Genomic DNA, 27612 nt, shown 5'->3' with positions numbered 1-27612 from the left:
CCTGGAATTCGGGACGCCTATAAAGCCAGCCTATACCCAGCAGGTCTAAGGATTTCTTTATAAAGTCTCAATACTGCAATGGCAGAAAAACAGTTTAGTGATGCAAATGATATACATTTCTTGATTCTTGCTTAGTATTAGAATAAATTCCGACACAGTAAAGACGCATTAAAATTGCCAATTTCTCTTTTTCTACTTGGTTCGGAGTGCAATGCATGAATAATTTCAAATATAAAATATATTTTTAGTAAATTATTCCCCTCGAGTGGTACATTTGCATTTATTAATATTTTATACACCTGTTCACGAATTTGCCTTAGACATATCCAGCAACACAATATCTATCCTTGCAACGGGAATGTAGGCTAGCGTCGGACGCGACTGCAATTTGATGCGGCAACACGACTGCGCTCCAGACGTTGCGGTATCCAGATATGATCGGTTTTATAGCTATGCTAAATTTGCTAATATGAATTTGGTTTATTGCTTCGAATGTAATATGTTATTGTGTTTAAGATCAAGCATATCAAAATAATCAAACTCAAAATATACCTCATTTGATCGCGCTCCTTCTAGTACTTAAGACTGTATATTCCACAGGAATAAATAGTAACGATACTAGCTTTTAGGAATGTAAATTCTACCTATAAAAACCGGCAAAAAACTCAGTAGCTAGTTGTATTCGCAATAGAATTTACATAATCAACTCTGCACAATTAAATTTAAATATCCCTTATGGAAACCAACTAACGTTAACTAAATGGTAGCTTGTATTTAAAAGCATGCTTTATTTATTATTATTTTTTAACGAAAAAGTATTTTTCATACTGGATTGCAATTTTTTTGAACTATTCTGAATAGAAGCTCCTGTTGTTGTAACATAAAAACTTAGTGTTACCAAAAGAAGAAACTAGCGATGTGGAAGTTTATTATTCGATTCCAATTTCAAATAATAACAATATTCCATTTTTTTTTTCAAAATTACTAATATACAACAATAGAAATATTACTAATGTTATGTAAACGCATTGTTTATAAATGTAATTATCTAAAAAATATGATTGATAAATTAATATTACCGTTATGAAATAAATATAAAACTTTCATCATATCATCACAGAATCCTCGTATCCGTTCCACGTCCTTTGTACCAACAATTTTTAAAATGAAAATTCATCCTTTATAGCGAAAGCGAAGTTCCAAAGGATTCAGAATGATATAAGGCTTTCACGGCAACCACTAGCGAGTTTGAGTTATAAATAAGTTATAACCAGAGATTTACAGGATTCTGGACTTTATATTAGATTTCAACGGAGTTTGTGCTTTTCAATAAAGATATTTAAATTTATAAATATCTATGATCTATTGTCGAAAAGTTATTTTTGACTGGCGTTTTTTTTTTTTTATTTCGACCATAACAATATATCAATAAAACAAAAAAAAGCGTTCTAAACATACTTACCGTATATTTTAAATTACTATGTATACGATAATCATACAATAACGTGACTCATAATACATTTTGTTTCTATGTACTAAATTCAGCACCTAAGAACTCCTATTAGAAAGCTTATGCCTATGCACAGCCTATCTTTCTTTAGAGTTCAACTTGTTTAATACCAAATTTCATCAAATTTGGTTTAGTGTCTTGGCCGTGGCAACAGATAGACAGACACAGATAACTCGAAGTCAATATTAAAGAGCATAGTTGACAATTCATAGAATATATTTGCATAGCCATTGTATGTGAATATGTCTCTTAGCCTGCTTAATATCAGTAATAAAAAATATTTTCACTGTTTATAGTTATTTCAATACTTCAATTTCGTTAACATTTCATAACGTTATCAAATTGCGCTTAAGCTAGAAGCAATTTCTTAACCACAGTCAAAACAAATAATAAAAAAGGTTTAAATTGAACCAATTCAGAATCTTATTGTCATTTCCCTAACGTTTAATCTAGTCTTCCACTAACACGTAGCACGACATAGTTTCATATCCTACATATATAAATAAGTAACTCGAAATCGAAGTGAGGTTCACAAGAAAATAATGTTAACATTCATTACATCAGTGCTCATATCTATCAATTTAATTCCAGTGCTTACAGAATTGTTGTAACCTTAAATTTAATCTACAGTTTATAAGCTTAATTTAATTCACATAAATATCAATAATATCATTCACATTATGACACTTCGCAAGTCAGTCGGAAAAACGTTAAATTATAAAAAGTAATGCAACATTATTTATAAGATTTTTTTTTTTACGTTGCATAAGTAACGCTGTATCATCTTCGTAATATAAGTAGTGGTCGATCAGCTTTATAACAAACATTTAGTAGCATTTCAATCTCCCCTAGCGATGACAGAAGCCCTTAGTGGACACCCCCGGTCATTAGCTGCACTCACCAGCCACCGGACAGGAAGTTTGTTGCATTTAAGAGACATAGTATACAAGTTGGTATGAAGTTAAGATTTGCGGATACGAAGAGCTTCAAGTTCAATCGACTATTAGGTTTTCGATAACTTATTATTGATACTATTTATAAATGTTAGTGTCAATTGTTTTTGACCAATTTTCTATTTCATTTGACGTTACTTTACTGGCGTACTTGGTTTTTGTACCGTTATTCAGCAGTACATAGTCTTGTTATGTTCCTTTTTAATGGTGAGTGAACCACTGTTACTTGAGGCACAAAGGACATAATTTCTTAATTCTCAGGGTCGATAACGTATTGGCCGTGTAATGGTTAATATTTATTACAGTGCAAATATATATGGACGGTGGTGATTACTTAACCATAGAAAAACATCGTTATATCATCATTATACGAGTAAACACTTTTGAATTCATTTACATAATTGTATCTTTTATAAAAAAAAATCATACATTATAAAACAGTTTTAATTATCAAACTACAAAGCAAAGATAATTTTTATACGGAACCATTACAACGTTTTAAGATCTCAATGAAAACGCGGGTATATTATTTCACAAACAATAGACCATCGGGAAATTTTAATCCACCGCTGTTAAGTGATCCGTATTCGCCATTTTATGTAAAGAAATCTTTTTCGTCTCTTCAAGCTGCATTGAAACCTTCCCTAAGTGTAACCCTCGCATGATTTGAGTTTAATATCCCTGCATAGTGCATTCTTTTACGGGGGAAATGGCATGCGAGAAGTGAGGGTCTTTGGCGTGTCACGGGTAAAGTTAAAGTGACTGATGCCGGCAATGACGGAGGGAAATCTTTGACAGCCTTTGTTTAAGTGCATGGGTTAGTAAGTTTGGAGGGTAGAGAATAGATATATAAACGACGATGATTTTTATATATGTGAATGATGAATTAAATTATCATCATTTGATATCTCGCAGTAATTGGTTGAGATTTACCGGCTCTGAACATTGAGTCATCACGGCTCTTGTAATACATATACATATGTACAAAAGTTACAATACAGCAGGATTCAAAGAATTTTATGCCCACAATAATATCTCCTAAAATATTATTTCAGTATAGATTAATTTTGATTACCAAAATCTATTACATTCAACATGACACAGATTAAAAAAGTAGCATACTAATACATTTATTGGATACAGTTTCACATAATGAAATCATACGAATTATTTTACAAGTTATTTTTTTATGAATCGCAACCCGTTAGCAGAAATAACTCAACCTTAATACCCTCCTAAACATATTTCCTCTTAATTTATAATCAAATATAAATAAATGAAATAAGTTGCCGCTTTAATTGCATGCTTTTAAATACCGAAAACGTATATGACAATTGCACAATCGTAAACGTATTAGCGAGTAGATCCCATTGCCTTAATAGCCCGTGACGTCATAAATTACGAGCACTACGGACGCGTGTCCATCGTACAGATTTAAAAACAAGGGTGAAAACGTATGCGTAATTATAAAAACGATATATAACAATCAAAAATTTTAATATATACCTTATTCTTAAAACATTAGGAGCTAAAATTAAATATCATATATATTTAACGAAAAATATATCTGCAGTTATCTAGTGAACAAAACGACCCTCTCATTGTATTCGAGTGACTGAAACCTTGGAATGTGCAATGAGGCTCAATATAATAGATTTATTTTATAAAACTGCGAATGTATGCGCGTTTTAAGTACCTTGAAATAATATGTTAATAGTATTCAAATATCCTACTAGTATACTATAAACGTAAAGGTTTTTATTCTTAGATGTTTTGTGATATAATTAGGCAAAAAAATTGAACGAATTTGCATGAATAGACAGTTTATACCCTTGCTAATAACGTGGGCGAAGTTGCGGGCAGAAGTTCTCTTGATATTCAAATCTAAATTTATTCATTCAATGTAAGAATATTACACAAACTTATTGGCATTTAAAGGAAAAACTACGATTGGTTCGGAAATAGAATACCCTAACGGATCTTTTTCCTTTAGTGTTAGTAGTCCATTTTAGTTAGTGCTTGCGCAAGCCCATTTAGGTATGTAAGACAAGCTCAAGCAGCAAGCAATACGTAGTATTTTTGTGTGTGATTTGAAGGTCGAATGAGCCAGAGTGAATATAAGCACGAAAGACTAACTACTTTCTAAAGGTTGATAGCGCATTGAAGTTGTAAGGAATGCTTAAAATTTCTAACTGCGCAAATGTCAATGGGCGGAGGTTATTATTTACCATCAGGTGGCTCATTTGTCCGTCTCATCCTCCTGCCCTTATCCCAATTTTACTTGGGGTCGGCGCAGCATGTCTTCTTCTTCCATACTTCTCTGTCGGACGTCATCTCACTAGTAACATTCTTTCTAACCATATCGTCTTTCACACAATCTATCCATCGTTTCTTGGGTCTTCCCCTACCTCTATATCCATCCACATCCATTTTCAAAACCTTTCTCACAACATGGTCCTCATTCCTCCGCATAACATGCCCATACCAAGACAGCCGGTTTCCAGATAGCTTCTCGGTTACCGGTGCCACTTTCAAACTTCCTCTTATGTACTCATGTCTATTGCCTAAAAAAATATATGCTATCCAAATAGCCTGGAGTTGTTCGTTTCATTCCCCGTGTAGATTATATTATTAAAGTACTTAAAGAAGCTCAGAAGTTTGAGTGCAACGTTTTATTAATAAATTCTCACGTAAATCGTTGTCACTTCTACCTCGTGTACAAATTACCTTGAGTTTTTTACGAACTATTCCTATTGATTTCACTCACGTTATTTATCGAGAAATACTTGACATGTCTCAGATTTCGGCGACTGTTACCGACATGTCGAGTATTCCTCGATAAATAAAGTGAACAAATATATAGGGGAAAAGTCTTTTTTCTTGCCTTTTCGACGAAAGACACTCGTGGTACGTATGATAACCTTTTTTAATGAATCCATTCTAGTTGCTCTGTTTAAATCTTGTTTGACATTTTATAAGAAATAATTTTTCACTTTGTAAACCATTTTTGGTAAAATTATCAATCACATTTTCTTATTTATAGTAAATGTCCATTTTAAAAATAATTTACTTGAAAAATACTCATAAAAATTATATCGTACCCAATATTTGTTAGGTCACAGTTATATTGTTATAAACTAAACGTACACATTCAACGCACTTGAAAAAGTAAAGCAAAGTAAAAGTAAAGCATTTGTAAATGAGATGTTTGTCAAATGATACTTTATAAATCGATATGTTTGCTGAATAAGATGATTATCACCTGAATAGTTTCTGAAACGTTTATTGTAAAATTATCGTATGTGGATGTCATTCGTTTTTGTAAGCATTAGAAGATCAATTATATTATTTACTAATCTACTTGAATTACAAACTGCAAATAGCGTATCAATTTTTATATTTAACCGATGTACGGTTCTCGTAACACAATACTCGATTACACGGATACCGGAGACTGAATGTCAAGTGGGCTAGACCCTAATAAGCTTAGACCGCTAAGGCGAGGCTAAGTCACTACATCTTGTCTGTTCAGTTAGCAAGACTAGTATAAATTCGCTTGTAAAGCCTATTAATCAGAATTCGTATGGAAATATGAGCGTTATTGTTAAAATAATTGAAACCATTACTGCTTGCATATATTTCAATAAAATTCTCGCTTAAAAATATATTATTTAATCGATTGCACGTGACGAAATTATTAATAGTGTTTTTTTATTAAATATAGAAAATATTTTTTTTATGTTCAATGATCTGATGCGATATGACATTTTCAGCAAAATAGTTTTATTGCACTTGAATATAATATGAAGACTTCTAATCCACACTCATGAGTCTTACCAGAACTGGGATTAAATACTTACTGGTATAAAATCATCACATTAAAATTAAAATACCAGCGTGACTTTGCCTACCTTATGTTACCTTATCAGGATGAAATCGACGAACTAACAGTGATGCAATTTCAACATGATAACCTGTACAAAGTCATAGACGAATAAATTACGGACTTAATGGAAATAATAAAAAGGCGACCAGAATAACGGAGAACAGCTTGTTAATTCCATATAAATGACTACTAGACATGGGGTATGTATCACTTCCTGCGCTCAATGTTTCTACTGCCTCCCCCGTGACGTCACCAGATCACCCTCCCGCGATTTACGGCGACACGGGCTATTAGACCAGCCAGGCGGAATCGACGAAAACATTATTATTTATACTCAAAAGATACATGTACAAAATTATTGTCATGGAGAAAGTTGGGCCCATATTAGGGTGCAGTTTGAACGTTATTTCTGTTACTCAACAGTAGTCTTGTATAAGTCAAGGGTTATATTTTCATTACTATTTTATTTGTCTACAAACTAGAATGCATGAATATTATTATACCAGAGAATAGACAACATATTTGACAGTAAAATAACTTATGAATAGGCGATACCCATTTAGACGTGCCAAAACGAGGGTTGGTTAAGATCTATTAATTTCAAACAAACAATTATTTAGTATAATATCTTATATAATTATCTTATCAGATTCTCATGAGATGAATTGTCAATTTAGATGCTAATAAAATACTCTAAAGTGGACGTACCTAAAACTTGCAATCGCAAATCGTATGAATCAATAATGATTTCGGAAGAACATCAAAGGGAAGAGACCTTGTAAGTGAGTGTGGCGACTAAAATTTCATTTCCTTGATAGATAAGACATGTACCTAGTTATTACGTTAATTATAAGTATAACAACATATATTTTATTAATCATTGCATTATAAGGACCATTCTAACATAGGACAAGTTGTGGAGAATTATTTGATATAAAATACTTATCTAATAATGGTCATGATAACCGAGATTCTATGGTAGTTAATGTCAATGAAGAAGAGTGCGCAAGTACTCACAGGAGAGACTCAATAGTATTGTTCGTTATCAAAGGTACACTCTCATATGATACCGACACGACCGTAGAGAGTTTATTTTATATATATATACATTGAAATCTGTAATCTGTAAACTTATTATAAAAAATAAATAAGGTATCTGCTTCCATTGTGGAGCAGGTTTAGTTATTGAAGGTTTTTAAGGTTTTCATTCCACCACGCTGCACCAATGCGGGTTGATGGATACACATGTGGCAGATTTTCATTGCAATTAAACATATGCAGGTTTCAAAATAACCACATAGAAATTCAGTAATGCTTCCTGGGTATAACCTGCAATCATTAGCTATGATTCACGCGTTCTAACCGCGTGACAAATGTAAACACAATTTTAAATCAAAAGACTAATAAAGCAGTTGGTTTCTGTACTATATTTATATAACGTAAATAAAATTTTAACAGCATTAAAGGTGATATTATCAGGAGTGGGTAACTGATAATTTCAACGGAAACATTCCTCACATTTTAAACAGTCTTCTTTAATACTACTTTGAAAAACTTATTAAATATAGCAATTAATCTGAAAACAGTAACTCACTGGTCTATATTACAGTTCCCAATAAACTAATATCATCCACCAAGATTTCATCATCTATTATAATTACCAGTGCAATAACAGCCCTTAATGTGATGAATTACAAACTAAAATCCTTTGCGCTTATATTCTAAGTGCCATCGTACATAATGCAAAAGCTTTCACAATAATAAACGTATAAATTTGAAACTTCGCTTTCGCCGCAGTTAATGAGTTTGTTAGCATTAATTAAGACGTTCCTTTGATGCTCATTACTCATATATGTGTGATTCGCTTTATGGAGCAAGCAATTATCGCCTAAATGTATTTTGGGTTGTGACCTATTTTCCCGTAATCAACTTTGCCAGTAACATGAATATTCAAGGAAACTATAAATGTTTTATAGTTTTAATATACGCAGCCGTAGAAAAAAATTTAACCGTATTGGTTGGCTTTGCTCAACATTTCCAAACTTTTCAAAACGTTTTTTATCTATTTTATAACTATTGAATAATAATATTAATTTAAATAAGTAAATTGGAATAACTTTTGCGTAACTTCATGAATTTCCATTCCGAATCAGTAGAGTTTCTGTTACAAAAGTTTTATAGTTTTATATTTTATATCTCCCTTAATTTATTTAATGTATGTAATATGTGTATATGATGACTATAATGACGACCTCTGTGGTCGAGTAGTGTGTACACCGGTTTTCATGGGTACGCCACTCCGAGGTCCCGGGTTCGATTCCCGGCCGAGTCTGGGTATTTGTGGTACCGTCGTTACTTCTGATTTTCCATAACACAAATGCTTTAGCTACTTACATTGGGATCAGAGTAATGTATGTGATGTTGTCCAATATTTATTTATTTATAATTGAGAAAATAAATATATAATAATAAATATATTAGTAATTGAATGATCATGTAAACTTATTCTATGTTAAGTATAATTACATATATTTTGATATTGATAATTGTAACTTTTATATGTTTACATGACATTTTATATAACATTCATGCTCGTAATTTCACAGATGAGGCACAAAGTACTTCAAAACTTAGTCATAAAGAGGCTTTAGCGAAACAAAAGGATTTGTCTCTACGAAGCTTTAACTCCGAAATATTGTAACATGCATTATCAAACCAACCAATACGAATACGAGGATGACTTTAAAAGTCCGTTTTCTTGAACAAGTCCAAACCACAGCTTCGAACAACTTCGGACAGACGTTCACTTCGATTTCTACTTTTAAATTGTTCAAAACTTGACGCTCTTGTGGGAAACTCGCTCTGAAATGCTCTAAATTTTCATTTTCCTCTATTAGCTTCGCTCCTAGTTCAAAAGTTTGTTTAGAAATTTGTATGGCTGTACGAGTTAACGCAACCAATCCAACTGCCTCAACTTTTCTAAAATTTATCTTTGATAAAAACACCAGAAATCTTTTCATATAATTTTATTTATCACTTGATGTAGAAACAACTAAACGGCTAAGTGTTAGCAACTGCCCGCAACGTGCAAGTTACAGCGGAAAGAACTTGATAGTTAGGAACTGCCTTCAGCAACTACTGAGGTAAACTACCACTATCTCATTAAGACCTGGTGTACATTCTCAAATAATTATATGACACAAAGTTACAATTAAATTTCATTTTTGCCTGTGATGGTCAAAAAAACGCAATCTATATGAATAAAGTATTTTAGTTAATATTTTAAAATCAGTTCTACGTACGTACACCACAGGTATATGGCCATAAAATTCTAAACAAAAACAAATACTTTTAGATAATTTATTCAATAAAGAAGCATAAAGCCAAAAATCGCTCACGGCTTTGAAAAGAAATACCTCAAAAGTAAAAAATTAAGGACTAATAATTTTATCGACGAATTTAGTTTTCAAATAGAATGTTTTTATTTGTAACTCCTACTGGCGATCATTTTATTCCCGAGATGTGTTACCATCGACCAAACGGCCTATCAGGATTATACATTACCCCCCGACATCACGCCTTGTCTCGTGTTTTGTCCTACGGAACTCCACATAGGGCTAATCAACTTGCTTACCCACATCGTAGTCTTTAATTTATCTATGAATTTATTTTTGTCTTCCAGACACAAATGTGTGCGAAGATGCTTAAGAATATTTTACTTTATGAAACCAGTTGTAATCAAAGCGTCCATTCTCATTTAATTGCAATAAGGAAGATGTATTAGTCTGATTAGAATACTATTCCACATGTAGACTAATCCTAGCTCTCACGGCTCACGTTAGCCGGTAACTTTCATTAGTACTAAACTAGATTCAAGTTTCTCTGTCCACACGAGAGTCCACATTTCACGCCAACATTCCGTTCTAACTGCTCTGAACCACTTCACAGTGTGTTTGCACTGAAAACACTGAACACGAATAATATATATGAGTATATTTGTATGTATGAAGTTGAATACTTATAGTAATAAGATACACTCGTAGTTTAAGAAACTAAACAAGGCGACTTAATGAACTAAAACGTCTATTTTTATAAATTAATTATAGACATGTTCCTAAAATGTTTTGTTTTTTTTTATATTTAGAGAATTGTTTGTGGAGCTTTTAATTTTAACAATACATAACAATCTGTTCCATAATATCTCGCTGTTGCCAAATATTTACCCGTATAATACGATACGTTTACATCGATTTTAAATATGTATATCCCTACGTTGCTTGATATTACAAAATTAATACATCACATCGCTTAACAAAAATAATTCAATGGAAATATACAAAAAATATTTTATAAATTCAATGAAGCATTTTCAATAGAAGTTTATATCAGACTCGTTTGCCGCTTTATTATTAATAACTGAATAAAAAAATTAGTAAACAAAAACGTTGGAAAATAAATCGACAGCTGTTGATGTTAATATTTGTATATCTCACCTGCAGTTTTTTATAGATATTTATTATAAAATATTACTACCTATTCGTATAATTTTGCGAACCGTTTATACATATAAATACATATGTATTTATTTTATCTATCCCTAATCAGCTTTATCTCATAGAAGTAACAATTTATCCCTTATCCATGTAAAGGTGTCGTATATGAAGTTATGTAATGAATAATAAATCAATGAAAAAACAAAGTCAAGATTGAACCGACTCGACGTAACACGTTAGTAAGCGAGCGAATCCAAACATCAATGCCGTGGTACGTGTGCTCGGCTAACACGGCTAGCATCTTAGCCGGCTTACACGAGTTCTCAGAGGATTACTCGGTTAAATTGAATTAATTTAGCCGTTCTATACTATATAAAGTGAAATTCCAAGTAAAGTTAGTGTTAATATTCTCAAAATACCTTATGAAATTACGGTATTTATACAAACTAAGAGCTCATGTCTGCTACGTTTCTTTATATGAAAATAAGGGATATAGTTTTTTTAATATAATAAACGAGCATAACATATTTCTATCATTTAATAAGAAATAAATACATAATTGTACTTTTATACGTATATTTTTTATAAATTAATCAAACTTACCGATCCGAATGAACTCGATATGAATGAATCTGTACTTCAAGAACAGTCCTTTCAGGGTTTCTCGTAGATGAAAAGATATTTTTTTCATAAGTCACAAAACAGTTGCTTACATGGTCATTTTACACACTTGCTGGTCGAATTACTAGCATATAAAGCAGGTAATAGCAGTATTTGTAACCCAAAAAAATGGTTTTACCAAAAAGAAGTTTTAGATAGACTAGATTTTCTATCTAATTTACATAAATGATTAAGTAGTTTATATAAAAAAAATACTAATACAATACATAAAAACGTATACCAGATGATGACGTTTCAGAGGTGGTTTAAGTATATAATATTATTATAGTTCATAGTTTCACCCGATTTTAATATAAACTATTGATGCGACAAACGTGAAATTTACATTCTTGTAAATAAAAATAGAAGAAAGCATCGATTTTATTCTTTACGACGTTTTTACAACTCTCGAGCTTTTCTATGAGGACAAACTCGAAACTCACACTCACACAGTAATTAAAATAGCGAATTAGAATACCGCCACGGCATAACGTCGACGTTATTTGAAAAAAATAAAATGCCATAGATATACTTGTACGTATACATATACATATAAACATATACATTAAATTACACTTAACATATGTCTATAGTAATGGAGCCCGACTTTACATTCATAAAAGTTGTACATTTACGTTCATATTATAATAATATGAACAAATATCAAGACTAACGCTACAACTGGCTACAAATAACCATCTAGTTCTCGCTCTACAGAAAATCCGTTTTGACGGCACGTACGTTTTTTACGAACGAAACCTCCGGGCAGCATCTGTTTAAATATGCATTCGCTGAATACGAAATTCACGTTATTTTAATAAAGACTAGTGCTTCTCGACCCTTGCGAATTGAGTCGAGTAAATAAAACTGTAAGTGGCAGCTGGTTTGTTATCATAAACAAGCTTAAATTGTATAAATTACAAAACAAAATTTGTTAAAATATATTATTAACCTATATTACAAACGATTGCACCATTAGTCGACTTCATAGTATTTTCTTTTGCGTAAATAAAATATATTAAATAAAAATCAAATGTATAAATAAATTAAAATTAATTTATCTTAGCTAAAAAATATATATATAAGGCTAACCGCGATCAACCATTCCAGGTACGTTTTGTTTTTTAAATATCGTCCCTATTAGTTGGATCTTAAGACGAACAAAGAGCAATACATAATTATGTATATATATTTATGTATAGTGAGCAACAGGCATTTATAATAATGTCAATCAATTATGACATCTATGTCTTATATATTAAAAGAGATGTAGGAATTCGACTACCGTACGGCGTACACGTAGGCCGGTATCGGAAGCGAAGACTTCTTTTGTGGTATGAAGACCCCTCTATTGTAGAACGACAAGTGCTTTTACCTTTGAACGAAGGACACGTTCATATTTGAAATAATATTTGGATATTTTGTTTTAGGATTTAATTTAATAATACCTGATGTTACTAATAGTTTAGTTGTTTCTTCCTTTTGTACTGAATATTTCTCCATAAAAGCACTATTTCTGTAAATTTTTTAGCATTAAAATTTACGCAATGTATCACTACATTTATATTTAGTTTGTATTATATGTAAGTAATTGAACATATGTATATATAATTATTTGTATGTATTGATAGTATTTTTATTGATTCATTTTATTATTTTTATAATGTCATGTTCTCTACCCAAAGATTATTCGGACGCGATTCTAGTGATAATACTACTTTTTTTCTATGCTGCTATATTATGTTACTATAATTACATATATACAATGGACAAAATTGTATTCTTCTGGTCATTTTTGAAGATTCATTTTAATTTAAATCTTTAGCAAAAAGGTTAGGTTTTTTTTTTTGACTACCGTTTTTCTTTTAAGCGAATACTCTCCTCCTATCGTGCACAGATAATATGTCTGAACTTATTGATAACGAGCTGATATACTACAAATATAATGATCACATAACACAAAAGAGATTTGATTAGATTATTTTTTAATAATATTCCTTTTTTCTTTAACAAATTTCTATATATAATACTAAATAAATTGTAACTAATGCCATGTCTCTAAAATAATTCATATATAATGTATACAATGCAACAATTTTTTGATAAATTAAATGCCGAAATCTGTACAGACACGTTAAGGAAACGTCTAGAATATGTCGCGGAACAAAATGGCCTGTCATTTCAAGCAGCCTATTGTACTGGCTCATGTCGCTCAGACGTCGCTTCCGCACTTACTGTAAATAATATACTATGTACGAGTATAAACCAAACGTCTGGCGTAGTGGTCATTGGAGATGTCTTCTCCACGATAGCGCGTTCGATATACGTTTGTATTAAAATTTATTGCGATTTGTCTAGTTACGTTTTACGTGGTGATGGTGCTTTGTGTATTTGGGTACGTAATCATCAATTATTCTAACGCTACACAGCAATTCTTAGCATTTTCGTGTCCCGATTTAAAGGGTAAGTAAGCCAATGTAATTACAGACACAAGGGACGTAACTTCTTAGTTCCCAAGGTTGGTGATGTAAGGACTGGATAATATTTCGTACAGAGGCAACATTTTTAAACGGTGCTGATCACTTTTTTCAGAAGCCTACTTACCAATTCGTCTACTTATTGTAAAAAAATATAAACGAAACGAAAACATATTATAGAGATAATATACCTTATAATAACCACAGAATATTCATATGCTTAATGTTTATAATTCATCTCGTCCTCGATGGTGAAGGAAAATCATCATCGTGAGGAAACTTGCATGACTATCCACCAACCTGCATTGGAGTAGTGTAAGCAGACTAACGTTTGTCAGTCAAAAATATAGCGAGGAAACCTACATGTGTGTGTAAATAAATTATCAATATTAAAACAGTCCGGTGTATTAAGCTCTGAATTATTCTATCTGACCGATGAAATAAGAGTCCAAGAGTAGGACGCTTAGATTCCGTTGGAATTAAACCTGACATAATTATTACAACATTTTTACAGAAGCTCGCGTACAATTTATAAAAATATTATGATTCTAAGCAGCAAGCAATTAATATATACCATTACACATATGTATGTATAATTTATTTATTAATTTATATAATTAATTGTTATATAACAGACTATGGTAAGAAGTTAGAATGTATTAATAACTAAGTAAAGCATTTTCTTTTATATCACATTCATACTTATAATATGAAACACAACCTTGGTATTTTTATCCCTTAAGATATTTAAAGCAGCGTTGTCTTTGAAATCTTTCGATAATGTGACTTGTATTCTACGTAATAAAAGTCAAATTTCAACAATACTAACCCAGGGAACGATTAGCAAGTATATCTATATTTTCTCCTAAACCCGAGGATGAGCAGATACGAGGGATACAAGGGATGCGCACCCCTTATGTTTCATTAACGACGGTGAACCAGAGAGACTCGAATGGTGAGATGCGTCAAGTTTTACACTTCTTTTTATCTTAAAGAATCATAAAAATATTTATTTAATGATTCTCTTGATAAACTGACATCTGGGCTGTACTACTGAGAAACATCCAATGAAAATGTGTTAAGGTAATTGGAAATATTGTTTTGGTAATTTCGATGATTATTTAATTATTTATTAAAACACATTAGCATAATACTACATAGTAATTCTAATATAAGTAAGGTTACTAATTACTATAAATTATTTAATAAGTTCTTATTTTGTTTTATTAGCAATACCCATAAAATGTACAGCAATATTTTATTTGAATGTTCACTGTGATCATTAATAATAATATTTTAATGAAATTATATCAAGTCTGGTGAATGAAGCCACGAAGGCCAATTTCAAGAACTTGCCAACTAAATAATAAATACTATAAAGAACATTTAATAGATTTTATAGTGAGGTATCAAGTAAGTCTCTTTTCTTTAGCATGTAAATTGTTTCCTAGCTGCTACGGAGTATAATTTCCGAGCAGATAACTAATAATAATAAATAATAACTTTTATTGGCTTACTTGAACCCAGACCCTCGAATATACAGCCTTATAAAATAACCAGTACACCAATAAAACATAAATCTAAGTACTAGCATTTATACAGTTTGTCATTTTTTGCATTGTCATAACAATTATAAATCAATTCAACAGTCACTTCTATTCAATCCAGTCACCAAGTCTGTGGCAATGCCTAGCCCGAGAACCGACACAATGACCCCGCGTAAATCTCCGTCCCTAGCTCCGGTCGGACACCGGAATTCATAAATTATGATTCACTTGCTCACTGAAAACCTTTTTTATGGTAACGCTTATTCGTTGAAAACGACGATTTTTATTTTACTCGTTTGTCCGCTTAGCGGTGTTTATAGTAGGGGACTGTGTTATATTCTTGTTTGAATGCCGCTATTTGGTGATCATTCTGTTACTTCGGATACTTATATCAAAATTTTCTTACGTATATGTTTTTTAAATAAAATAACAGACAAATATGAACGTTATCAAAATATATTATTAAAGTCCACCTCGACGGTTTTCTATAAGTATCTTAGGAACTACTTTGGGAATTTTCATTCCGTTTACCTCGATAGATTGATTGGAAAAAAGAAGGAACCTACTTTAAATATGCGACTACTCTGTGTTAAGGCCCTCTTTCACATTTCCTCAAGATGTTTTCCTTTACTGATAAATTAAAAACAAAAATTTGCCGCCTTTTCTAACGTCACCAATTATATTTTAGTCATTGAATTTACATTAAACTTCAAGAATACTCAAGTAAAGCGCTCGTTTTGAAAGGAAAAATAGTTATGCTTTTTAATTATTTGTATTACTAACACCCAAGACACAGTACGTAGTCAGCATATATATACGCACATTTAACATAGTACCCACTCTTTATAACTGCGCGTATGTCAACGGATACCGTAAAATCATTCAGCGTAGCTCCAGGGTTACACTTTGACATAAACTTTATATGATTGTAGGTATGAATACTTGTAAATGTTGAGACGCGAAACGTCATAAAATTTACGAACTGTAAGAATATTCACACTGACTTTTTATGAGAGAATTTACGATATTATGTCCTTTCGAATTTGGTACAATTCAAAGCCTGTCAAAAATTAATATATACAAAACTTATAAAGTTAAACTTGTAGCTTAGACCGTAGTCAAGCTGACTCACTTACTCTTTAAATTGGCACATAATAGCACTAAGTATTGCTGTTTTGTCTTTGAATATCTGATAAGTAGGTGGGTCATATCTAGACAGGATAGCACAGAGCCTGATTAGACTGCTGAATTAAGTAGACTGTAAGATTAAACTATAACGATACTACGATGATAAAAAAATAAAAAAATATTAATAATTTTATCGCTATAAACCTTTATCTTAAAACAACGCATTATTTCGGTTGAAGAAGCTAGTGTCGAATGACGAATGATGTTCCGTTGAGAATATGTCGTGATCTACATACTCATGAACACACACGTGCGCGTGGCGATCGTAAAAAAATGATCGTAAACAATACGTAAAATCTTTATGTAAAATATTCGTAAACATATATCACATTGTCATTATTGTCATCAACGAATTTTCGAATTTCGATACAGATAATAAATGTAATAAAACGGCCAAGAGTCGAGTATTCCGATTCTCTGGTGGATATATTAAAAAGGGGGTTATCGATTACCAATTGATATCATTTTTGCAATGCGTTTTCGATGTGTGGAATCGAAGGTTTTTTGTAGACTTAAGTAAAATCGATAATTACACCATATATATGTTTTGTAGTCATTCTGTTACTATTTCAGATCCAATCAGGAATAGCTATGACAGCTTAATGTTTTTTTGTCATGGCAAATGGGAGAACTGGATGATAATTAGTCACCACTGCTCATAGACGTTGGTACTGTAAGAAATATTAATTATTCTTCATATCACCAATGCGCCACTAATCTTAGAAACTAAGATGTTATGTCCTTTGTGCCTGTTATACTGGCTGACTCACCCTTCAAACCAGAACACTATAATACTTAGTATTGCCTTTTCGCGATAGAATATATAATGAGAGGGTGCTAAATAACAGAAAAAATATACAATTTAAAATGAATAAAATATTATGTTATATAAGTCTATTCCAATCACAAAAGTATACGTTGATATTGAAATGACTTTATATTATTAGTAAATATTTTGAATATTCTACCATTTATATTTCATTATAATTATTATGGATTAATTAAAAAATGTCCGACTTCAATTTGAACTGAACAAGTTGATTTAACAAGTGGTTTTAAGTGGAAGAATATTGGATTATAAATAAAAGAAATTAAAAAAATGTAAAAGTAACAACCCGTTGATGTCCTACTGACCAAGGACTTCTCTCCCATTTTAGGAGAAGGCTTGGAGCTTACTCGGTGGTGGATACACGTGGCAGATTCTCTTCTATCACGTGCAGGTTTCTTCACGATGTTTTCTTCACCGCTGAGCACGAGATGAATTATGAATACAGATAAGGCACATGTTTGCCCCAGGTAAAAACTCACAATCATCGTTTAAGATTCACGTCTTGTAACCGAATAATGATATATTAATCAAGAATTGTTTGTAGTGCATAATATACCAGAGCTATTAGCAATCATGGGATATTATGTAAATCTAAGGTTTGTTTATCGTTATTCCTACTTCGATCGGAGTTAAAGCTACAGTTATGTTTGTAATAATCAACTGACGCCGGACACGGTGCTGTATTTTTAAATGGGAGACATTATTCGCAGCTGTAATCACTAATGACTGTTTAGTCAGCGACCAACCCCTTTTGTTGTTAAAAAAGATATAACTTGCGTTTTTATCGCGAAGGGACTTCTAAAAACATTTTAATTACATTACGGAGGGTTCTCAAAAATACCGTGAATCATTTTCAATTTCCAATGAATGAGTGATTATTTTATCCTTTTTATAAACGTAACATGCACGCGTGCGTTAACTTCAAAACTGAAATTGGTACTTTTTAGCGTTTAATTAAATTTCTTTTAAAATGATTAATGTTACATTAAACATTTTCAACATGGGCCCAAGTCAGCCACTGTAATATGACGATAACCATCTAACCATTGCAACTTTTAAATCATACAGAAAGATTAAATTTTACGTAATATACTGTATGTATAATTTTTTGTGTATTCATAAACTTAAATCATTTGTAAAAAATACATTAATAAAAAAAGCATATTATTCAATACAGGATTATATGTATGATAGAAAGGCGTTGAGCTAATACTTCCAGGCAGAATATATTATGTATATATACAATTGTATTGGGCTAACATAACTTTGTATTTTAAAAGTTGAAAATGAGTTTCTTGCCGGTTCTTCTCGGTAGAACCTACATTCCAAACCGTAGGTAACTTCACTTAATATAGTTTGTAAAATTACGATTAAACAGTACAGGTAAAAGCCTACTTGAATAAGGTATATTTTGATTTTGATTTTTTTTTTTCGAATTTACAGTAGAGATTGGCCAGAGTGGCCTCGTCAGTGTCTCCGGAGTCAAGTCGTATCGACACGAGTATTTTATTTTATTTTAGATATAGGTACAATATAACCATAATAAACAAGAATTGATACTGCATTTCTCGCAAACTACTCGTCCAATTAACGTACACCTTTTCAAACATTTAATATGATACATTTATTTATGCTTCGGAAACCGGATCCCTCAATGCTGTTTTACCTCAGTAATTGAGTAATAATAAAATGAGAACATTGTTTAGATATATTTGCTGCATGTTTTTTAATAAGATTTGATCAAAATTATACCTAAAATTAGCAAAAGTTATTGATATTGAATAGAAACAATTATTAGTCATGTTCGAAGGAAATAGCTCATCATTTCATTGAGAAATTATAACTATTCAAGTAAATCAGTAATATAAGCAATATATGTATGTACCCTTTGTTTTTGAGTTAAGCCGTAACATTTTACAAGCACTTAGCGTAATTGTATAGATGACCTGCCTATCGCAACTTCTCCAGTGAGATGTATCTTGCTAATCCGGTAAACAAACTCTAAATACGACCAGAGATTAACCGAATTAGATTATGTTCCTAAATCGCTCTACCCACTTCCTCTCGACAATTAAATACAGATCAAAGAAGTAGCTCTATTCCCCGAGCTACGGGGAAAACCCGACGATAAAAATAAATTATGGTTTTTAATTTCGAAGCTATTCCTAGCCCTTCTTAATGAAAGAAAGGAGGTTTTATTGGATAAAATACGTGGCACTTGAAATCTAAACATATAAATATAAAAATTGGAATTTAAAATGATTTCATAGTTCATTATTAAAAAAAAACACTTTATAATAAAACATAGCAAGCAACAAAGCAAAATATTTTAAAACATAATTTTATAAATAAATAAAACTTAAAGTGCTAAATTTCATAAAAATAAAGTAATACTACTGAATACTGAGGGGTTTTAGTTGGTTCCCGGTAAGTCATCCACCTACTCATCGGATATTCTGAATCCAAATTATTAGTAATGTTGTTTTCAATTTCGAAGGATTCACTCATCCTACATGGTGGTAAGTAGGGCTTTATGTAAACCCGTCTGGGTAGGTATCATCCACTCATCAGATATTCTGCAACCAAGCAGCAGTACTTGGTATTATTGTGTTCCGGTTTGAAGGGTGAGTGAGACAGTGTAACTATAGGCACAAGAGACATCTTTTTTTTTAAAGCGTTGGTGACCACTTACCCTTAGGTCACCGATTTGCCAGTTCGCCCACATATTAAACAATAGAAAGGGAAAAGAAATACAATTAGTTCCCTTTTTTTCTTGATGAATTAGTAAGTTCGTATGGGCAATTTATTCCAAAAATTGTTGACGCGTACCGCAACTCTGTGACTAGAAACTGAAAAAAGCCATTGTTTTTGGACTGCAGCATAAAAATCTACCTATTCGTTCATGTTTAATCAACGTAATGCAATCTTAGGAACACAGTCTTTTATGTATTTTTGTTTTATTCAATAGTATTTATCTTTACCAAATTTAAGTTATAAATCATAATTATTCGTATGATGTATCTCTACGGCTCAATTCATGATAGTTTGTTTCGGACATCTATCCTCATATTAACCGCATACGTGCTAAATATAATAGAATCAATATTTGACATATTCCACGATCCAGGTTGACCTTCTAAACAAAAACCTAAAAACTCACTTTTTTAAAATACACTTTCTGAATATATTCCAAAAATGAAAAGACACAAAACCAGCTTTAAACAAACTTTATTTACAATTTCTTTTAAATTAATATAATCATTAATTAACTGCTTCCTTTTTTGATATATTACATAATTATAAAATATAATTAATTCGTTTACATTTATATTAATACATATCTTACGAAGTCTGATTGTTTGTATTATTTAGTATATGATATGTTAAAACGATTTTAAATAAATATATATACATTTTTACATTACATTAGCAGCCTGTCAATTCCCCACTTCTGGGCAAAGACCTCCTCTCCCTTGAGGAGAAGATTTGGAGCATATTCCACCACGCTGCTCCCATGCGGGTTTATGGAAATATATACATAAATAGAAGTATTGTTTGTATCAGAAATATGTCAAGAAATGTTACAACGGTTATACTTATTTATAATAAAATGACGATCACAACACGAAACAGGTACAATATTTTATATTTTCCCTCAATATTATTGTATATTTATAGAAAACAATTTATACTGGAGAGCAACAATGAAGCTTGAAAAGGAATTCACTGGAAAAAGTTCATACTTTTAAATAGAAACCGATCGAGCGTTGTATTGAAGAATGAGTTTTATTTATACTGTACTCTTTTTAATATTTCACCATTGTTTCCTTTACATTAAATGACGGACGTTATTTATTAGTTTTTAAATTATACATGACGATATTTTATACCAATCTAATAATAAAAAATCAAAAATCAACCAATATATTTTAATTCTATATATATTTTTCTTCTAAAATTATGCAATTAAATGTATGTAATTGTAAAGCGATGAAAATATTACAAATAAAACCTTGTCATATCATTTATTAAAGAAAAGATTATTAAAAAAAAATCTGGTTTTTAAGTGTTGTTTTTTGTTTGTTTAACCGACTTAAAACGAGGAAGTCATCCATTTGCAGGTATTTTACTTATGTTTAATACCTCTAAAAATATGCTTCCGGTTTGGTCTCATTTAAATTTGACATCAGCTTAAATTTTAATTTGACTTTGATTTTTTAGTCACCATTATAAATTGACTTTTCCTTTGTATTAAGGAACGCTCACTTTGACGTGTTCATTACAACGCATGGATGCATCTTTATCGGGACACCCCATTACCCGCGCATAATTTATCAAGCTATCATTAATCTCGTTGGAATAGATTAAGACGCACCAGTTTCATCACAGAGCTACAATGTACAATTAATTATAATGATCTGATATAGAAGAGCTCAAAACGCTCAGTGCACAAAAGACCGATCGTAATATTGCGTTTGGAAATCTAAGTTAATATGTGATCCACTGAATTGAAACGTGCTTAATTTTTGTTAATAGCTCATATCGATTTTTTTTATAAAGCAATTGTAGGCGGACGGACAATTGGGCCACCTGATGGTAAATGTCCACACTTCAAAAAAATGTAACCATTCCTTACATTGCCAATACGCCGCCAGCCTGAACTGAGATATTATGTCCCTTGTGCCAGTAGATACACTGGCTAACTTATCATTCAAACCTGATCACAACAATACTAATTATTGCTGTTTCGCGGTAGAATATATGATGAGTGGGTGGTACATACCCAGAGGGGCAATATTCTACAATATGAACTGACTCCCTGTGGAACAGTGTCTTGGGGTAAGCGTCAGACCTTGTCATTAAAAGAGAGGAACACTTGAGCCGTATTTACGTTCAGTTACTGTATTGTCATATCGTATTGTACGTTATTTTAATATAAACTCATAATATATGTTAATTAAGTTGGCAGATTTACGAGTACATAAATGTGAAAAAGTTCTGAGTCCCGTCGCATGGGCGCTTCCTCTAAATAGTTTTCTTGATTTTGACCAAAATTTGAACACAAAAATGGACACACCATTTTCTATAAAGTCTTATTATTGATAGCTTTTTTCTACCGATAATCGTGTCTTCACAGACGTGTTGTCTGTGTCCTAGTAATAGAAATGATACGCCAAAGGCACGTGCCTCCTTTTAGACTATTTGAATGAGCCTGCATGTTTCGATAAACAAACGACATCACAAGACATATTCATAGTTACCATCATGAAATTAAAAATAAACTTAACAATTTATTTATGGCATAACCAATAAATGTATGATGATAAATTAATACACTTATTATAAATATAAAATTGTAAATAATTATTAAAGTTTATTATATATGAATGTATGTGCGAAATAATCAAATTTACGAAGTAACATAATTACAGACAAGATATCACTTCTAACTCACTTTCCACAATCTATTCATTCACTTTATAATGACATTATACACTTGCCGGTATAATGTCATTATAAAGTGAATGAATAGATTTTATACTAGCCCGTCTGGTTAAGTACCACTCACTCATCATATACTCTACCACTAAACAGCAGTATTGTTGCGTTCGGTTTGAATGGTGAGTGAACCAGTGTAACTACAGTCACAAGGAATATAACATCTTAGTTTCCAAAGTTGGTATTTTTATATTAGAGGTGGCAAAGGAGCAGGAGGCTCATCTGATGGAAAGTGACTACAACCGCCCATGGACATCTGCAACACCGGGGGGTTTGCAGGTGCGTTGCCGGCCTATCAGGAAAGAGTACGAACTTTTCTTGAAGGTTCCCAAGTCGTATAGGTTCGGAAAAACCGCCGGCGAAAGCTGGTTCCACAGAGTGGTTGTGCGAGGCAGAAAATATCTTAAAAATCGCACTGTTGTGGATTTTTAAGACATTGGCATTGGCGATGTAAGGAATGGTTAATATTTCTTACAGCACCATTATCTATTGGCGGTGATGACCACTTAACATCAGGTGGCCTATTTTCTCCTCCGCCTACCTATGTCATAAAAATAAAAAAAGTTATCCTATAGCTATATTACCTCTTCACGCTTAAAACGATGAACCGATTTAGATTAAATTTTTGGTATGAAGATAGTTTGTGTTCCGAGACAAGATATATTTTTAATTCACCCCTTGAGGGGGTAAAATACGGTAATAAAGAAGTGTTATAAGTTTTCCGTGGGTAAAGGCACAAATTTAGCTAGTTATTAATAAAGACATATTAATCAAGAAGTGGTGTAGTGCATGATATAGCAGAGCTGTTAGCAAATCGCATGAAATGTGCTAAAGTTTATTTATTCTTCTACCACAGGAATATAATGTATATTATTTAAGAGCACAATGTAAAATAAAAGAAAATATCAAAATTCCGATATATTTATAATTATATAAACAAAAAGGAATATCTTTCAAAGATATTTTATTCAATCCTAACGATACTTTGGTGGAATGTTTTAAAATTAATGTCGTAGAAAATTTCACCCGATCCATCACCGAGTTAAATTTTTCGCTGGGGAGTACTAAGCGCACTTGAGATGTACGGACGATCTATCAAACACTTCAAGCTCCATGCCTTCTAGACCGTGACTTTATACATGTGAAATTTTGTTCAATATTAAGCGCTTTACGCTTTAATGTTAAAAGTTTTTTAAAGCACAAATGAGTTTAATGAATATAACGAAAAAAAATCTATTTTTAATTGATATTTTTTTCGCATTTAAATTAATATTTTTTTATTCTAAATTAAGTAAGATCAGTTTTATCGGGTTTGACTTTGATTATACCCCAAAATGTAAAAATACGTCGGAAAAAAGTCGTTTACGACCTATAGCGCATAAACATGGTCACTCGCAACATAGACATTTAAAAAGTTGAGTGCTTCAACTAAAATATTTTAACGAGTAGTTTTTCTCTACTGGGATATTTTTCTAAATTATAGAACATTCAACTACTCAGGACATATTATAGTGCACAAATGTACACAAATACAGGTACACTCTATCCCCTCCCTCTTATCATAATACGATGAGACAGCAAATCCGACACGACCGAAAAGAATTCAGGTGGACCTACAGCTTTACGTGCTTTCCAAGGCACGGGAATGTACACACTTCCAACTTCTAGACACCGGACTGTTACTGAGTTATTTTATAACATAAAAATCAAATAAATTTTTATCGGCTTGACCTGGGGCTTAAACCCAAATCTAATCTGTGGTCTTATAGCCACTAGACCAACGAGGCAGTCGGTCAAAAGCTGTATTTAAAATATACAACATTTTTTTAAACATAAATAAAGTTACAATGACAAGATATATATAGAGAAGAACCACATGCTAAGTAGTTCACGATTACAGCTGTGACGATATTTACAGTAAGCTTAGTAGTAAGTTACGGTAATCACGAAGTTATGGAAATGCGGCCAAAGAGCCAATTATCATAAATTGCGTATATCTAATGCGACTAAATTAACGGGTAGACCGTTCTGATGGACGGCGGATGTCCGTGTATAAGTTCTAAGGTAAAGTCTGCAAATAGCAATGGAGTTAATATACGGCTGGTTTATATCATTTTACTGGACAAAGACTTTTTCTATTACAGATAAGAATTTTCAATTGACTTCACAGAACTGAGCTTTCAAAACTAACATAAATAATTGGCATCCTATAATGCAAGCATTAAACGTATTTTTCGCATCTCATTCATGAATTCTGGTCACTATATTGTTAATAATAAATTCCTTTCATTAGTTACCGGTTAATATCTCTATCCAGAGAGAATTTTCTAATTGATTTGAGTAATTAAACTAGTAAACCACCAAATAAAAATAAAAAAACATGGTAGATATCCCGTTTTAAATATTGTTAGTAATAAAAATAACCATGTTAATTTAAAATCTTATATAGTAAACCACCTTTTAAATATCCTTCTCCTGATCAAAGCCTTTATATAAAAGACGGGAATTTCAAAATCGATTTGACATTCGATGGGTGTATTTATGTTTTTTTTCAGCCAGTTTCTTATTTGTATGCTTTGAAGAATTATCAATGGGGATTTGAATAATGTAATTAATTGTATTTGTATGGTTATTAACAGTTAGTCGTATTGCAATACAATTTACATAAACAATTGATGTGAAAAAAAATTACAATCATATTATACGTTGTTACATGAATCCCGTAATTGGCTCAAAGTATTGACGTTAAAAGAATAATAATTATACACATAAATTAAAGACACTGATTTAATTCGAGTCCACGTTTTTCGTTTAGATCCATTAGGAAATATCAACTCTACGACATTAAAAATCTATATTAAATAACTCAATTCTATAAAGAAATAGAAAAGCCAATAACAAATCCATAATAGCACTTCTAAGCAAATGATCGTATCATTTTATGTAAGAACAATAAAATATCATATCATTGAAACTAGACGATATAAAAGAATTGGGTATAAGAATAATATGCCAATAAAATATTCATAGAGCAGTCAATACTCGTATTTACGTAGTTCGACATTAAATCCGACGTTACGAATCAATTTATGCTCCATCAGTTAGGGTGTCCATGACGATGTTAAGTGTTATGTCACAGTTATATTAAAGAATTTTATTGCTATTTATAATCAGCTATGATGTCAGGACGTACAAAAAATATCTCAAGTGTTTCTCCACAAAATAATAATTACTAAGTCGTTGAAATTAAATATCCATTTTAATTTTAAGAAAATAAAAAGATTTGACCATCCATATTTGACAGTCGATGCCAGTAGAGACGTACCTACTGATTTTTCATATTCTTAATTTATATTATAATGTATCTCGTGCTCGACGGTTAAGGTAACCGTCGTAAGAAAACCTGCATTTGCGAATGAAAATCTGACACACCAATCCGCATTGGAACAACGTTATCGTAAACGTAGTAATCTCCAAATTATCTCTTCAAAAAGACAGAAGTTTTTAACTCAACAGAGAGAGTTACTGGTCAATACTTTTCTTTTATTTATGAATCCGTATTTATTCTGAGAAAGGGTTATCTAACATAAAAAATAATATGAAACTAATCAAACAAAGCAAATGTATCTCATAGAATTCGTGAATTTAATTTCCAATATTTTTATCGTAATTTTAATGAGTAAATGCTATGAAATATTTTTAAAATACAAAGCTATCTAAGAACATATTTAAAAAGGGAATTATCCTTTTAAAATTATACATACCATATTAACTATACCTACTACCATTTAAAAAATAAAACATAAAGCTAAAAGCTGGTCACCCTACTGATACTGTTCGTTACAATTGGAGAATAACTTGAATGTTCCTCTTTTACTGTTTACGCGCAATAAAATATTACTTTACGAGTCACAGTGGCGTCAATAAGGACCTTAAGTTGATCAGATTCACTTAAGATTTATTCATTAGCGATAGATAGTTTATCGCTTGTACTATGTTTTACGACAACAATTTCAATACGCAGTCATAATGTTACCGTTAAGTCCGTACGTAAATATTTACCTTACACCTTTTGCTTATTAGGTAGTAGGCCTAGAAAGTCTCGGTAGGTATTACTTAGTATCGTTGTGTTCTGGTTTTGAGGATGTTCTAGTGTAAACTACAGGAGCAAAGGACATCTTAGTTCCCAAGGTTGGTGACGCATTGGAGATTTAAGGATCTGTTAAACATTCTTACGCGCAATTGCCTATGGACAGTGGTGACTAACTACTATCACGTGAACCATTTGCCATTCTTGTCGTACCTGCGTCATGACATAATTTTTAATGCGCTTATATGAAGGTGATTTATGTTATATTTTTATTGTTTTTGTTTTCTTATTATTTCTATTATACTATATAATATATAAAGTGTATAATAGTGTAAGTATATAATATAAAGTGATCTTTACCTGAAATTAAAATTTATGTTTAGTATATGCGTTCCATATTAGTATAGATATGTATTTAATCATACTATCATGATCAATATTGTTGATTAGGAAAATATACTTCAAATACATTAAACTAAC

This window comes from Vanessa tameamea, chromosome 6 (genome assembly GCF_037043105.1).
Source record: "Vanessa tameamea isolate UH-Manoa-2023 chromosome 6, ilVanTame1 primary haplotype, whole genome shotgun sequence".
NCBI lineage: Eukaryota > Metazoa > Arthropoda > Insecta > Lepidoptera > Nymphalidae > Vanessa > Vanessa tameamea.
The sequence above is the reverse complement of the archived record's forward strand: the minus strand, read 5'-3'. Positions refer to the sequence as shown.